At 35.8% G+C, this 15,880-nt stretch overlaps 1 protein-coding gene across 1 annotated transcript in view; it reads right to left on the reverse strand.

Annotated features, from left to right (window-relative positions):
* Positions 1 to 15,880, reverse strand: part of cpo (RNA-binding protein) — a 195,470-nt gene that overhangs the window by 11,916 nt on the left and 167,674 nt on the right. The window lies entirely within an intron of this gene.

The following is a 15,880-nucleotide window of genomic DNA, read 5'->3' on the forward strand; positions in this document are numbered from 1 at the left end:
GAAAAAACGGATTTGAATATTATTATTTTTTTACAAAAACTGTGGGTTTGAGGCATTAATTTGAATGAAAACTGAAGGCCTTAGATAGAAGAAAATTATTTTAGAATCATAGTGTTTGGAATTACTATTGTAGAATTAAAAACTAAATTTAGATCACTTCTTGAAGTAGAGTTATTGAGTACATACGATATATTAATATAACACTAATTTATAAACTAGTGTTGTGTGAAGATTCTGCTCTATATTTTACCTCAGCTTCATGGTCACTGGCAATATGTTCGACCTTTATGTCGACTATTTTCCGCCCGAACGCACGAGAATTTCCTTTTCAAGAAAAATCTATACTAAGGTATTTTTACATTTCAGAAATATTTGAAAAGAATCCTTTAATAAATTTTATGATTCTCAAGTTTTTGTAGACGATGAAATGAATTCTTTTTTTTTTCAAAAGCAAACTCCTCTGTTAGTTTTCGGCTAACTTTTATCTTTTTAACTCGAAAAGTAATATTTTCTATCATAAGAAATTTTGCTAATGTTTTTGTTTAATAACTGGTCATCAGTGATTGATTATGTAATTCTAATATATGTATGTAATGTAAGACATACATAATATGAACCATCTACAAATAGGCCTTGGATATAAATAGGAGTCGGTCATATAAATAGGATTTTTTATAAACCGATATTTTTTGTTTAGTGGCTATCGACGAGCTTTATTGTTATCAATAATTGTCTTTTCCTAGTATCAAGATCGTTTGGTTAACCTTATTATTATTAAAACGTTTTAATGTAAATATTACATCTTGGTATTTAAATTAAAGAAGGTGGATTTATCTAGCCTATGTTACGTATTTAATGTTTACAGATAATTCAACTTCTAGTAAAGTAAAGCCATCCTATCCGTCAATAAATAGGAAACTAAAGGCTTACGAATCTTCTCAAAATTTACAATGGATAAAGTAAACTTGAGTGGTAACTATAAAATAGTTTTTATTGAAATATTTTCAATTCATAGATAGTATTTTCTAGCACAGGCAACCAATCGCCCAATAACACGCTAGAAACGTTCCTAAAAAGTCTCGTATTGTGCGAAACCGTAAGAGACTAAACGCCCGTGCAAAAAGGAGAGTAATTTTTCTAAATGCTCAATCAGCAGCTTATATTTTTTTTATGATTGAAATATTACTGGTGGCCCAGAGGCTTTTACAGTTTCACCAGGACAGGTGGGCGAGCAAAGACTCAGCCAGGAGGGGTGGGATTTGCTAAGAGCTGCCCGAGCGCCTCCGAAGACCTAACAGCTCAAGAGCAATTGCTTCGCGATTCATCTACTACCGGATCGGAATCGCGACCCGCTGAGAAGATCTGGTGAGAAACTCAGCGGGCTGATGCATGGGTTAGGTTGCACGTCGACCTCTTTGTCAGCTTATCTCACTCTATACTCGATTTTGTACCTATTATAAATAAAAAACAAGCAGCACTCGTAAACAGTTCGGTTATACCCATATAAAAAGTTACTATTTTCGGTTGTCAGTGATCATATATTAGCCTGAATCAAGTCGTGGCATCCGGTCAGTTTGAAATACCTCTTCATGTCGACCATTTTACACTCCGTTGCTTCCGAATCCCTACGCTTCCGTATTGAGTTATGTTCCATACTCGCCCGTTACGGCGGGAGCGTATTTTTTTCCAACAGCACTGGGACTAGTGTTTTGTTTGTGAGATAAGAGTTTTTCGTGGAAGTTATTTATTTATTGTGTTTTGGAAAATATAGACTATTTCAATATTCAATGCATTGTGCATCTTCATGTACAATTGTGTACAAATTTGTTCATAGCTACAAAAAAACACGCTCAGCTGTGACTATAGTGAAAAATTAGGCATACGTTTTTAAAAAAAATATTCTCACAAACTTTTATGAACCCAATGAAAATAAGTTATCGGTCCAGGCGTTTTAAATAACGCTTCGTCTGGACTGGATCATTATATGTAATATAGATAAGTATTAAATTATATAATATAGATAAGTGTTTTTACAGAGTAGTAGTATTAAAATGCTTAGTAATTTTGGTAAATATTTTAACAATCTGTACTGGAAGCTACATAAAATATCATCATATGTATTACAACATAAAATATTTTTACTGGTGATAAGGCACCTTGTGATCTCGTACTAGTAGGTAATACCACCCTATCTATTTCTGCTGCTATCCGTTGTACTGTAAATATGAAGATACGGATACTTAGAACTTGTCCGAAGGTGGGTTGTTGACGTTTATAGGCTCCGGGAACCACTGAATACCAGATAGGCCGTGAGCTCATCCACCCATCATAACAATAAAAAAATATTAAGTTTAAGCTCTTGAAAAGATAGTGACAAAATAATTTTATGCTCAGTGCTACCACAAAATATTTGAATGATGAAATTTGTGTATGTGAGAATTTATAAATATATTGTATTAACATTTTTTTTATAAATGTAACATAAATATCAATGTAATTAACAAAATCTCAAACAACATTATACCATCATCCTCTAGTAAAGTATCGTAATAAAACTACCGAAACGACTGCTTACATAAGAAAAATGATGACAGATGAGCAACTTCTCCCCGGAGTGTTCTATTTTAGCGTACAACTCAATTTTACGCCTTCGCAGCTCAAAAAGCGAGGCGTACATTTGATCTACCGAGGAAGGCTGATAGCATCTACACGCTGACATTAATGCGACAAAGAGGAAAAATAAAATAATAAGAGTTTCCAGAAACGATGAAGGAGGAGTTTGTTACGAACGTGAGCATACATTCAACAACAAAAAATGATGACGGTGAATTGAAGTATTGGTTCGCATACATACTGAGATGAAAATAAAATATCAACAGAAATATACGTATTGCATATTTTTAACACATTCATAAAACAGAAGCATTAAAAAAAGCTTTTAAACTTTGTTCGGTCATTTTTCAATGTTAATATGTTTTGTACATGCGTACTGGCTTCCATCTTGAATGTTACTTTTTTAACAAACGATATGCATTGAATGGTAAAATAGACAGAGAGAGAGAGAGAGAGAGAGAGAGAGTGAGAGTGAGAGAGATTATGCTTTATTGTACAACAAAATAAATAAAAATGTAAAATATAATTTACAAAAAAGGAACAATGGGCGAATTTATCGCTAAATATGATCTTTCCAGACAGCCATCAGGTGGACAAGATAACTGGGGAAAATTACCCGTGGAGTACGCATCGATTGGAAAAAAAAAACATTTAACAATATACAAAGAATATAATGATAATTTTGCTATTTCACACACAAAGGATAAAAAATTTAAAATTTTGCACACAGGACAATGGTTTTTAATTAACGAAGTATATATTAGAGCATTTGTTTTACTTTCGACTGGTAAATTGAATATTAAAAAAATGTGAAAGCATATGAAAGAAAGAGATGTATATATAATATGTACGTAGCGTTCGATAAGCATCGTATTCGTCCGTAGAGCTCTGATGTTAATTTAACACCATCGTGAGTGGCGAACGTGATAATTGTAATTGCGTAGACCCTGGAACACGCTTCGTTAATACGACGGCACCGAAACGAATTGAACGCTCGAGTACGCCCTCAGATACTTAAATGAATAAATGAAATTTCAAAGATGTTCGTAAAATAGACGTTACGTAATTTTATGATATTACGGGGTTTGAGTATTGTATTTTAAGAAGATGATTATTCTTTTTTATTTTTTTTATTGCTTAGGTGGGTGGACGAGCTCACAGCCCATCTGGTGTTAAGTGGTTACTGGAGCCCATAGACATCTATAACGTAAATGCGCCACCCACCTTGAGATATAAGTTCTAAGGGTCTCAGTATAGTTACAACGGCTGCCCCACCCTTCAAACCGAAACGCATTACTGCTTCACGGCAGAAATAGGCAGGGTGGTGGTATATATCCGCGCGGACTCACAAGAGGTCCTACCACCAGTGGACAAGAGACAAGTATAACGTGGCACTGATTTTCATGTTTATGATTGTTTAGTTCTGTTGTTATAACAATAACACCAAACCAATGTTTGCATATATGAGAGAAGGAAAAATGAATGAAACGGTGTTACAAAAGCCACGGAAGTAAGGAGATTAAAAATACGCGGGCAACATCTCGTTGGCTTAAATCGGCACATCTATTTATTTCAAAAGCAGAGGCAGTCGTTATAGTGTACAATTGAAATTTAGTTCTAATGTTGCAATTCTCTGTCAAATTGTGGGTTACATTGCGATGACTACGAGCGCCGATAGCCTTCAAGTAACCACAAAAAAATATATATATTGAAGTAGTAAATTTCTGCAAAGTGGTTCTTGATTTATTTTCAGTCGACAACTAGCAGTATAAGTCAAGAGCTTCCATTTACTCGTTGAACAAATTCAATGTTTGGGACCAACTTTTAATATGCCGCACGGATAAATAAATATGTGGATGAAAATAAAAATAAATCGCGTATAGGGGTGTACACACACACACACGATAGATTGTGTTGGCGTGCATCCGAAGCGATCGGAGCGGAAGCGCCCCGGGTGCTGCACGGCGAATTTATCATATGCCACGTACTATATGCCTAACTCTCGACCTGCAATCCCATGTGGCCCCTTCTCTATATTTACTAGATAGATCCTTGTAACTTTTTACTCTTAAAATTTATGAAAAAATAACTACTAAATGATTTTAAAATATCCGGTAGGTAAATTTTTAACAGGGTTACTACAGTAAAAAAAAAAAGAAAATGGAACAACATTTCCCGAACAACAGAAGGTTGATCAAATTAATCCCGTCGCGCGTTTATTGGATGTGGATGTATCATTTCAACTTGCACAAAAAGGAAAATACAAATGAAAAAATGCTTTAACGTTCGAAACAGAGCGCCGCAAAGAGGAACTGAAATTAAATGTCAGGCGTTTGAAACCAATAAAAATAATCAGCTATCCAGTGCCGATGGTAAAATAGAATTGTGGTCACATGTCTGCTATGACTTTTAATTAAACCATAAACGATTTGTTTTCAGGTAGCTAGGTAGGTAAACGTGGATAATCTTTTTGCCACATAACGGTTCAATTCTTTAATGCGAATGAAAATAATTGAGTGGTTCACTGGCCGGTTGACATTTTCATTGTTTTTTCCTTACTTTATTTAAATGGTTACTGTAAATATTCATAATAGAAAGTCATTTTCATGAAAGAAAATGATCAAAAGACAGTGGAATTAGTTACAGTTGTTAATAAAATATACATAGGTTTGTTCTAAGCTGCGTTTTTGATTAAGTAAAAAACATAATAAAAAATCTATGGTATTTAGCATTCATCAGTTTTTATTAGATCTTGTCCGGTTGGTTTGTTAGGTTGTTTATTTTTCTGCGGATTGACTATCGAGCTCACGGGTCTGTTTCTTTATTACCCGAGCCTTTTTTTTTTTTGGTCAGGAGGAAATCGCCGGACTTCCGCCCTTTTCTGGGGATACTGGGTGGGGTATGTCAGAGTCGAACTGACTAAAACCTCCTGTCGCTCAACAACCAACGTCCAAACCTCGCATGAGACAGAACTCATGACAAGGCAAAGGGGAGAAAGTGAAGCGTTTAGTGCGGAGCACATCTCTCCCATCACCCTCCCCCTCGGGACGCCGGACTGGCGGTCGTCGGCTCCACGACCACCAGCCCTCTCGGTCGGCAGACTGTCTGAAGCCCGCCTAGATAGCGCCGGTTAGAGTGGGTTACCCTACGGAATACCCCGCTGGGCCAGAACCAGCGTGGGTCGAGGATAGCCGGCCTTCCATCACCCGGATGCTCTTGCGTAAAACGCGTGCAGAGCAGCTTGCACGTCGTCTTCTTAGGCCCCCCCTCGCCGGTCCCCAGACCGACATGTGAGGGGGACCCGAAACACTTAGAGGGCCAGGGCTTGGGCGAGATCCGCCTCCCTGGCCCCCTGATTACCCGAGCCTAGAAACATCGCAAATCGCCACCCGTATGCCCATGCGATGAACCGACCAAGTCAAGCTGGCAGTTGGTGGTTGTTTGCATGAGTGTACCGGGCTCACCACAAACCGGGATGAGTGGCGATTGTTCACGAGGCTCATAACATCTGCCCACAGAAATGATACTAAATGACGACTACGACCGCTCTGACAAGAGCTATACGACAAAGTAAGGAATAAGGTTGAAGTATTGTACCCTTCTATTTGGCATACGTGATTGCTTCGTCGCAGAAATAGGTAGGATGATACCTTACCGTGCATGCTTACAAAACTCTGAATTCGCTCACAAACGTCGAGTTTTCCCGGTTAGAAATTCAATTAGAAAATAGATTTTTCCGTTTCAGTTGTTACAAACTTTTGCTATTTTTGTTTCGATGCTTGATTGAAACAAGGGGTCGACTGAATAGGAAACTCGTGGTAAACTTTTACGCTGACCAACCAAAATAGAACTTCGTATGTTCATTTCGCCCTTCGTTTTTTGGGTTTCCAACTCAAGTCAGCTACAGATGGGAGGGAGGTCGAATCATATTTGGTAAAGTTGGAGTACTTTATTTTTACATCAGAACAACGAAGTGACGACAGCTTTGAATTTTTGATCTACAAAAAGAAAATAAGCGTCTGGATATTTTTGGACATTCTTTTGTTTCTATGAGGATATGTAAGTCTCGTTTAAAATATAATTATTATCTTTACTCGCCTTTATGTGATATCTATTATTCGTAAATATTATTAAATACATTTCAATGGTCAACAATGGTGATGGGCTCACAAGAAAAAGGTCCATAATCAGTTCTGGAGGCCGTCACAAGTGAAATGCTTAAAGTTCGAAGGCAATTTTTCTTCGGCGCGTTAATGTCAGGGGTAATATTTCACAACTTTCTCCGGAATTCCACGGACAAACGTTGTATTAAAGTTGCGAACACTACAGACATGATAAATATATTTACTCGGCCCTTGTAAATAGTTTAGGAGATAGAAATCGATAGCTCTTATATAAATATAACTAGCTTTTGTTTTGATGAAATAAGAATATTTACATTATCAATCAAAATACCTAGCAACCGCGAAGATAAGCTTTTGGAACCTGTGGAACTGTATTGAATTAAATAATAAAATATTTCAAGCAATAACATTTGTGTTAATAAAATATAAGAAAAACTTTATGTTTAATTTATTTTAAATATCAACAAAGTACGATTACTAATTTTATTCGAACGATGTCATTTATTTAAAATAATAATAATTAAATAGATAATAAATACGTGTTTAACATTTTGCTTCATTTAAACGGTATTCTTTTAAAATTTGTTTCCACAATAATTTTTGCTTGATCCCAAAAGCGCTTCATAAACTCATACAAAATATATAAAAAAGAAAAGAAATCGACATAAAGCACCCTCTAAAGTCCCTTAAAAGAAACACAATACCGGCAGTTAAGGGTTTTTTTCTTTATATATTTTTTTAAATATCATGAATTACACATGATACATGAATTATAGCTATGTATAACTTAGTATACGCACTAGCGCAAATAATCAATTTTATGTAAGCACACAGCTATACACAAGAAACCGTATCCAAGAATTAATGGCTTTATTCGAATCTATTGTCTTTCATGACTGTTTTCTTGCGAAATCCCTTTTCGCGCCACAAAAACGTCTATTTACTCACTATCATTAATAACGGGAACCGCTGCGTAGTGATTACTTGCAAGTAGGGTCGAACTGGAAATTCTAGGAACTACTCGTACTGTACGAATTTCGATAAATTAAATAAATAGCAAAAAAGAATACAAAGAATCAGCAACGAAACCTGGAACTTTAAATAAAAATATAATTTATAGAACGAGTTTTCATTTACTTATGGACCTAACCGAGATTTTCATACAATAAGAAGTCGAAATAAAATAACAAGAATCAGATATATGTTTTAAACTTCATTTAGTAGAACGCACAATTATTAAATATTAATCAAGAATAGTTTTAAAGAAAAACAACAAATGACAAATGACTAAGTATTGAAATCAATAAAATATTATAAACAATCCATATTGAAGATCGACGTTGATAAAATGAGTAACTTTAACAGAAAGACAGTGGCAGTCGAAATTATATTAATGAGAGTAAAGTTATTAAAATTCAAAGAGCGCAAAAAAGAGTTCAAGTAGAAGAGCAATATTGGCGACCACCTGCCCCGAAGAGATAGGGATCATAATGTTAATTTAATTAAAGGACTAATCTAAATTGCAGACGACCCAACACTCCGACGGCCATTAAAAGGATATTTCGTCGGCGACAGTAAGTTGGGGAAAGTCGCTGATTATAAATATCTTGGAAAACAAGCGGAGGGAGACGTTCAACAGTAACAACATCGACTAAGTACCAAACTTCGGAGAGTTTTAATCTTTTGGGTATTTTGTTTTTCAAATATAACTAACTTGTTTAAAGTACAACAAAATGTATCGAATTTGTGACGCCCTAGTATTTACCCTTATTTAAATTATTTTGTTGTAATAGATTAATTAATACGGACAATCAATTTCTGTGAAGTTTATATCATGATTAAAAATGAAGACACCAATGATTATTCTTATTTAATTAGACGGTAAGTAAGACACAATCTAAATTGCAGACTGCCCGTTTAAGTTTCATTAAAACGGGGCTCTTCATCCAAGTGTACACGAGACGAAAAAGTTTCAGAGCGATAAAGATGCCTTTCGTCCTGAACGCAGACAAAACTTAGTGGAAGGAGGGGTGGAAAACAATTTATTATTTTTCTTAATAGCCAGGAATCTCGAAAGAATCTTTTAATTTCGGGAAACAAATCTACGTTAATACAAAAAAAAAATTGCATTCAATTATTTTTAAGGACCAAGTTTTTACGTAGATTATATAATATCACAATGGAGAGATAGGAGATATCAATTCAAATGAGACGAACGGTCGGTTACAGCACGGGCTCATCGGTCCGCCCAAATTATGTTCAATGGATAATTAATCGTTCAAGTTCACTTCAATAACAATGCCAGCCGTATCCTGAATATTATAATGCTTTCCTGATCCATATTAATTGTTTATTGACCATACTATCATCTATATAATAATACATAAAAATGAATTGCTGTTCGTTAGTTTCGCTAAAACTCGAGAATAGCTGGACCGATTTGGCAAATTTTGGTCTTGAATTATTTATGGAAGTCCAGAGAAGGTTTAAAAGGTAGATAAAAATGAAAATGCTTGGAATATAAATAAAAATAACAATTTTGTTTTCCCTTTGACATGTCTCCCGTCGGACGGATTCCTTTTGTTTGTATTAAGTTTATTTACAAAAGTTTAGGTCTTTCATTTATCGATTGAGGCACTAAAATTCTGGTAGGTCAGCTAGTATTTTATACATTTTCAATGGTACCTCCATTGTTTTAGATTTTTTTTCAAGATGATCATCATAACAGTCGGGAAGGTTTTATCACGCTTTAATTTCAATACTTTTCAGGTTCATAGTGGGTATCATTTTAATGAGGGTCCATAGGTAGCCGCTCGCAATTAAAATCTTCCATTTTATGAAATTAATGAGCAAAGAAATGTGCGTACAGGCACTGAGCCTAAGCCAACCTTTGCTTTTGAAAAGCGAAGCTGAGTCCACAATTTAATTTTCATTAACAGTTTGAATTGAAACATTAACTTGAAGAATAAAATATAAATAAATACTGTAATAATATAGAATTTTATAACTCAATTCGTTAAATTTTAATCAAATATAAGTTTACGATATAAAAATAAAAAAAAGGCTATTTTCCTATTTTAAAATTTGGTAAATTTATACATAACAATATTTACTTGCTTATTAATATTATATGGTAAAATTTTATAATTGTTTTACTGAAAGTTAGTGAAACTATTGGCTCTGGCAAACATACTGGGTTCCAAGGAAACCGGCTTCGTCTAAACGTATTTGAATTTTAGATACGGGTGCAGGTGAGGACGCTATCGCGATAAACTTGCCGCACGGTTTAGATTTACAAACCTCAATTGGATTCGACGCAGGAATTTACACTGTAAACGAACTGGATAAAGTTGTTATTCCGGTGAATTGTACCGAAAACCTGTATTGTTTTGTTACACATTTTGCATTTTTGACAAACGGCGCTCACAGAAGATGTCTATATTCCAGACTACGCAAACATTATCGAATTATAAATTGAATTGAGATTTAGCACGAAACTTTCAAACCGATCTAAACATAGAAGCGTGAAACAAAATCGAACAAGATATCTATTTTTAATGTGCACTTACTTAGGATAATACAGAACATCACTTATGAATTATGCTCGCTCCTTACCAACGTGTTTACTTAACAACATTCATTCATATTGTATAAGTGAAGTAGAGAGGAGCAATAAATAACGTTCCCTAAAGGTCTATTAAATGCTGTACTCCCGGGTAAAGGGAAGAGGTATTTCCTTCACGCGACGTTTACATTCGCAGATATTTTACACAAATTGTAGATTTTTGTAACTTTGAGTTTGTTGTGTGTTTGGCACATGCAGTGTTTCAAGGTTTTAATATAGTATTCATATTGAAAAAATCTCTTACTTATTTGTTATACGCGTGTCTTTGAAAGTAACCATTGTTCTGATTAATTGTTATCCTGAGGCATGCTTTTAGCTTTCTTTTTTGGCATATGACAAAACCGAAATCAATATCTTTATTAAATTATTATGTTCTGTAGTTGAGCAAGCTTCTTATTCCTTCAAAACTATAAAGCACTATATCATCCATATCCTAAAGTGAAACAATAGAAGCGTTAAGGCAGTTACTTGTCTTGTATATCTGATTGATCATCTTTACACATCCAGAGAATTCGCAACAAGATAGACAGTTTCTGGATTCTATGAAATGAAGATGGAAGCTAAAGTACGATATTTAATAGTTTGTATCCGTTACGGTATGTCTTTATGCTTTGGTTTAATATAGGTATATAATATAATGGTGAAATTGTAAACATATACACAAATGGGAACCGTAAAATCACGAAGAAGAAAGTCCGTAATTGGGGCGAAAGGATGTAACTGCACAAGTCAATTTAAAGAACGAATTCAATCAGTCCAAACAAGCAGAAAATCGAACCCCAAATCATCCAATCGTAGTAAATCTCAAATTCCGAGTACGCAGCTAAGGAGCCGGCCCGTCCCGGCCAAGTCCCTGATTTAAATTGCAGATGCCCCTCGGGAACGAACGCCGACTCTCGCGATATGCTAATCATAGTCAAGCTAAGGATTATCCCTGTTTACACTCAACAAACTCACTTAATTTCGCACCGACCGATGTCTTGCTATATTTGTTGTCAGGAAGACAGCGCTCAGTGGACAGTCGAGCTGTCCGAATTTGACAGGGTAGTTAAGGTTTCGGCAGTTAAACTAGTTATTGCAGACTGAAATCTGTGCATTTATTGTTGTCCTTCAAGGTCACAAGGTTATAAGTCGTTTTTTTTACATTTTTTAGACGATTAATAAAATCAAACAGTTTTTTAGATTCATTCAGAAAATAAATAATACCAAGTCTTATTTCGAACTTCAAAAATGACGTTACATTTATTTTGTGTAAACATTTAACGTGCTTGGTAATATCTAGTGCCATGCTCAATAAGTCCACCGGAGCCGTCGTAAAGTCGACCTGAGGTGGCACTAATGCGAATTTATGTCCGCGGACCCACGAAGCCAACCTGCCTGCGATATCGATCCTTTATAAGCAATAACTGTTTCAGCTTATAAAACATTTCGAGTTAACAACGTTGTTTAAGGTTTTAATACCGATAGTTAACTTCGTTAAGGGTTTTCACGTCCAAAAATTATCAGTATTGTAATTTCGTTGTTAAGTCGTTTTATTTCTGTTTACATTCTTTATTTGACAGTGTAAATAGAATAATCCACGACAGCGGGATATGCTGTATATATGTATACTAGCGACTCGCCTTCGCTTCGCTTCGGAAACTCTAATTTATTATTGATTTCTACACTATTTCATGGATGTTATTATACATATAAACCTTCCTCTTCAATCACTCTATCTATTAAAAAACCGCATCAAAATCCGTTGTGTAGTTTTAAAGATTTAAGCATATATAGGCATATAGGGACAGAGAAAGCGACTTTGTTTTATACTATGTAGTGATGCATAATAACAGACGACTGCAACCTTTGTATTATCACAATCTTCGAGAAAATTAAGCTAAAGTCTATTCTAAAGGAAGATAGTTGTACTAATAATAATTAAATAGTATTTATCAGTCGTCGGACCGTAACCCCTAAAATTACGAGTCGTCGAACCTTAACGCCTAAAATGACGACATTAGAGACAGATAATGAAAAATTTATTTCGTTGTTTATTTTCTTCTAGTCACAAACAGAAATACAACGACAAGTAAAGGCGTGTAAGTTGGTTGTCGTCGTTTAACTTTAATATTGAGTTTGGAAAGGAAATCTCAGAAATTTACATGAGAAAGCCGCGTCAGTGCGGGGTGTGCTCCCCAGGACGAAACCGAAAACGATGTCTTTCTAACAAGGGACGAGAATGTTTGAGGTATCCGAGCCAAGCACGCGGAATATGACTTGAATATTTGATTGAAATTGTGAACGCGTTTAATATTGAATTTTAGTCTTGATTATGTGTTGGCATCGAGAGACAAGGAGGGCCATTATGTTTTTGCTTATTTTTAAGGTAAGGGTTTATTTTAAACCAATTATTAAGATCGAAAATTTTCACAATTTGAAAACAAGCCTGCACAAATAGCGTTGACATTAAAAGATAAATTTTGTGTTTTAAGCACCACGTTGGACGCCAAAGTTCGCGATATGTGGTCCGCCACAAGAGTAGTAATTAACACCAGTTCGCGATCTCCCCCCTCCCTTCCGACTCTGTGCGCACCCTCCGTAATACTCCCCACCGAATGAGTGGGGCGCACCGATTGAATTAAAGTTGGGCACGGTTGTTATGGCCGGGTACTGAGGTCGGTTTTGTCGTCCGCGCTTTGTGCAGCTGTGATTAAACTACCAATACTCGTTCGGCATTTATTAGTTTTGTTGGCAGCAGACCGGAAGTGTCATATATGTTGGCCAAAACTGTTTGCGGCGCCGCTGGCAGGTGATTCCGAACTTAAATGAAATTAGATTAAATAGTTTGACGATATTCTATTCTATGGATTGTGCGATATAGGGAATAAAAGTATACAGCATTCAAATAGGAATAGTTGATCTTAGATGATGTTGGTTTATCTGGCTTGTCATTACGAGAGACTTGTCATCACGGGTACACGCTGCAACTTCGACCTTCTTCAGCTATCATTTCTTCGTCTACGGTCAATTTTAGTAGCAGTACTATCCTCATCTCACTGTCTTCTCAAACTTTCTCATTAATCCCTAACTTGAGCACTGGAGGGCGGATTGTGAAAGCGCAGGCCAAGTAAGTACCCATCTTGCGTAATTCTGCAGCGAAGCAATTATGTGTCACAGTTTGAAGGGGGAGCCAGATTTAATACAGAATAAGTGAGACTTCGCACTAATGTTCTTTTTTATTGCCCTTATAGACAAACGGCTAATCTGATGCTTATTGGTATGAGATGGCTTTTGCGTTGCAAAGTCTATTAGTTCTGATAACAACTGTTGAGGTGTTGTGCGCTGTGAACTGTCATTCAACTACGCAAAAAAAGTAGTTAAAAAAACGTAGATACCAATTATGCAGGATGATGACATGTCATTGTTATAAATAGTTAAACAATATTATAAATAATTAATTACCAGCGGACTTCCGAGATAGAAACAGAAACAGCTACCAGCAGACCTCAGACATAGAAACAGTTACCAGCTACCAGTGGATTAGCTACCAGTGAACCAGTTACCAGTTACGGTGAACCTCCGAAGAAACCACAACCTCTCTACAATAGCCGAAATCCTTCGAAACGGCCGTCTTCTACCAGCGCAAAAACAGACAGCAAAGAATTCTTACACGATTCGGAAACAGCCATACAGATCGGGTCGTGTACACCAATATTGATCTTGTAAAATTAGTTTGAAATCTCAGTTGGATTATAGTAACGGCATACCGGAACCCATTATAGCACAACAGAAGAAATGTAAGAGCACGTGTGCTCAATACATGTCAATCACTAGTACAAAACATTTCAGAACATAAAAACCCAATGTCATAACTATCAAAGCCTTTCCCTATGTAAAATGAATCAACAGGACAAGAACCTAGAGCACTGGGTCACGAGATAAATAGTGTACAGTATGGCAAAATACGTTGTTGTTGTAACAGTCTTTGGCCCATGTTTGTTTAGTAGATTTCATTTTATGCTCTGTCTCTAATGCTATTCGATCGCCATGAAATTCATAGTGTAGGCGTCGAAATTTTTGATTCCAGAGGCTTTTTTTATCGTTTTAGACGGAGCAACATACGGTCCTTCTGATGATGAGTTCTTGCTAGCGTTCATAGGCCAAGAGCTCAGATGCTTTTTAGAAGGCCATGTCATAGCGCTCAGAAAATATTGCATTGAGGAGTTCATTTCCAAGCTGGATTAGCAAAAACGAACTATGGAAACGTACTATCGACGAGCGCTGCGTTTCCGTATAACTTTCATAATAGAAGTTCCAAAATGCTTGCTAACGTTTGATTATTATTATAAATTAATAAGGACGCTGTTATGATCCCGGAGAACTGAAAACGGAAATTGTTTCTGTCTCAAAGGTATCGTGCAAACTCGAAACAGTTAGTTATGTTGCTTTAACTTTTCACAATTCCCTGATGAGAAGTTTTAATATCGTTAGTGTTCGTGATCTAATGAATTAGCCGCGCGGTATACTCGATATGATACTCTATTGCGGTTGGAATCCAGGTCAGTTACGAAGTATTTTAAACAAAAAAAATTATAATACGAGCTTAGACAACTTCTTTGATGAAAAAATTAGATATTAGTAAAAATCTAACACGCCTTTTCATTTACTTTTCTAACGGCGGAATTCAGTCTCCACGTAATTGCCGTTGTCCTGTTCACTTATACCACAAAAAAGTCACATGTTGCTGTTTCAATACATTACAAATGGGACTGAAACATTTTAAATAACGTCAAGTTTTAAGGTGAGCGACGGCATTCACGTTTTGAAGTCCACGAGCTCTGCTTATGACTCAAAACGAGGTACGCCGGGAGTTTGTCTAACTTTACTACCGCAATAAAGATGACAAACGAAATTCAGCTCTGACGTGAGTCAAAGAAATGAATTAAAATATAATTGCGTACATTTTCTACTGTACATTTTGTATACATGTTATCAAAGTAGGGACGGGGGTGTGCTCCACCTAGAGTACAATTAGCGCGCGTGCCTCAACACGACTTGAGTTTTAACAACGCGGCACAGAACACTCGGCATCATTCACACGAGACGGGCTCTAGACGCGGGACTTTACAGTTCTGGATGCTAAAGGTATTCTAACATTATTTACAACAGAAGTGTATATTCATGTAGCCTGCTTGTTAACAATACGACATAATTATGGTACAGTGTTTTCATAATTAGTTCCAATAGATTGTTTGTTTGTTTATTTTATACTTATTGTACACAAAAAAGAAAATACAATAAAAGTAGATTTAAAAGAATGTCTAAATACTATGTACAAAGGCGAGTTTAATTCATTCATGAGTTTTCTTCCAGCAAACCATTAGCATAGAGAAATACGATGTATAAGAGGGGAAAAGTGTACAATATAAAAGGTAATAAAGCATGACTGTTAATCTAAGGTATAAAAAAAAATACACAACCATTATGACACAGATAAATACCTAATATATTTAATATAAAATGAAAAATACATATA

Source organism: Bombyx mandarina, chromosome 23 (assembly GCF_030267445.1).
Source record: "Bombyx mandarina strain Sakado chromosome 23, ASM3026744v2".
In the NCBI taxonomy this organism is placed as follows: domain Eukaryota; kingdom Metazoa; phylum Arthropoda; class Insecta; order Lepidoptera; family Bombycidae; genus Bombyx; species Bombyx mandarina.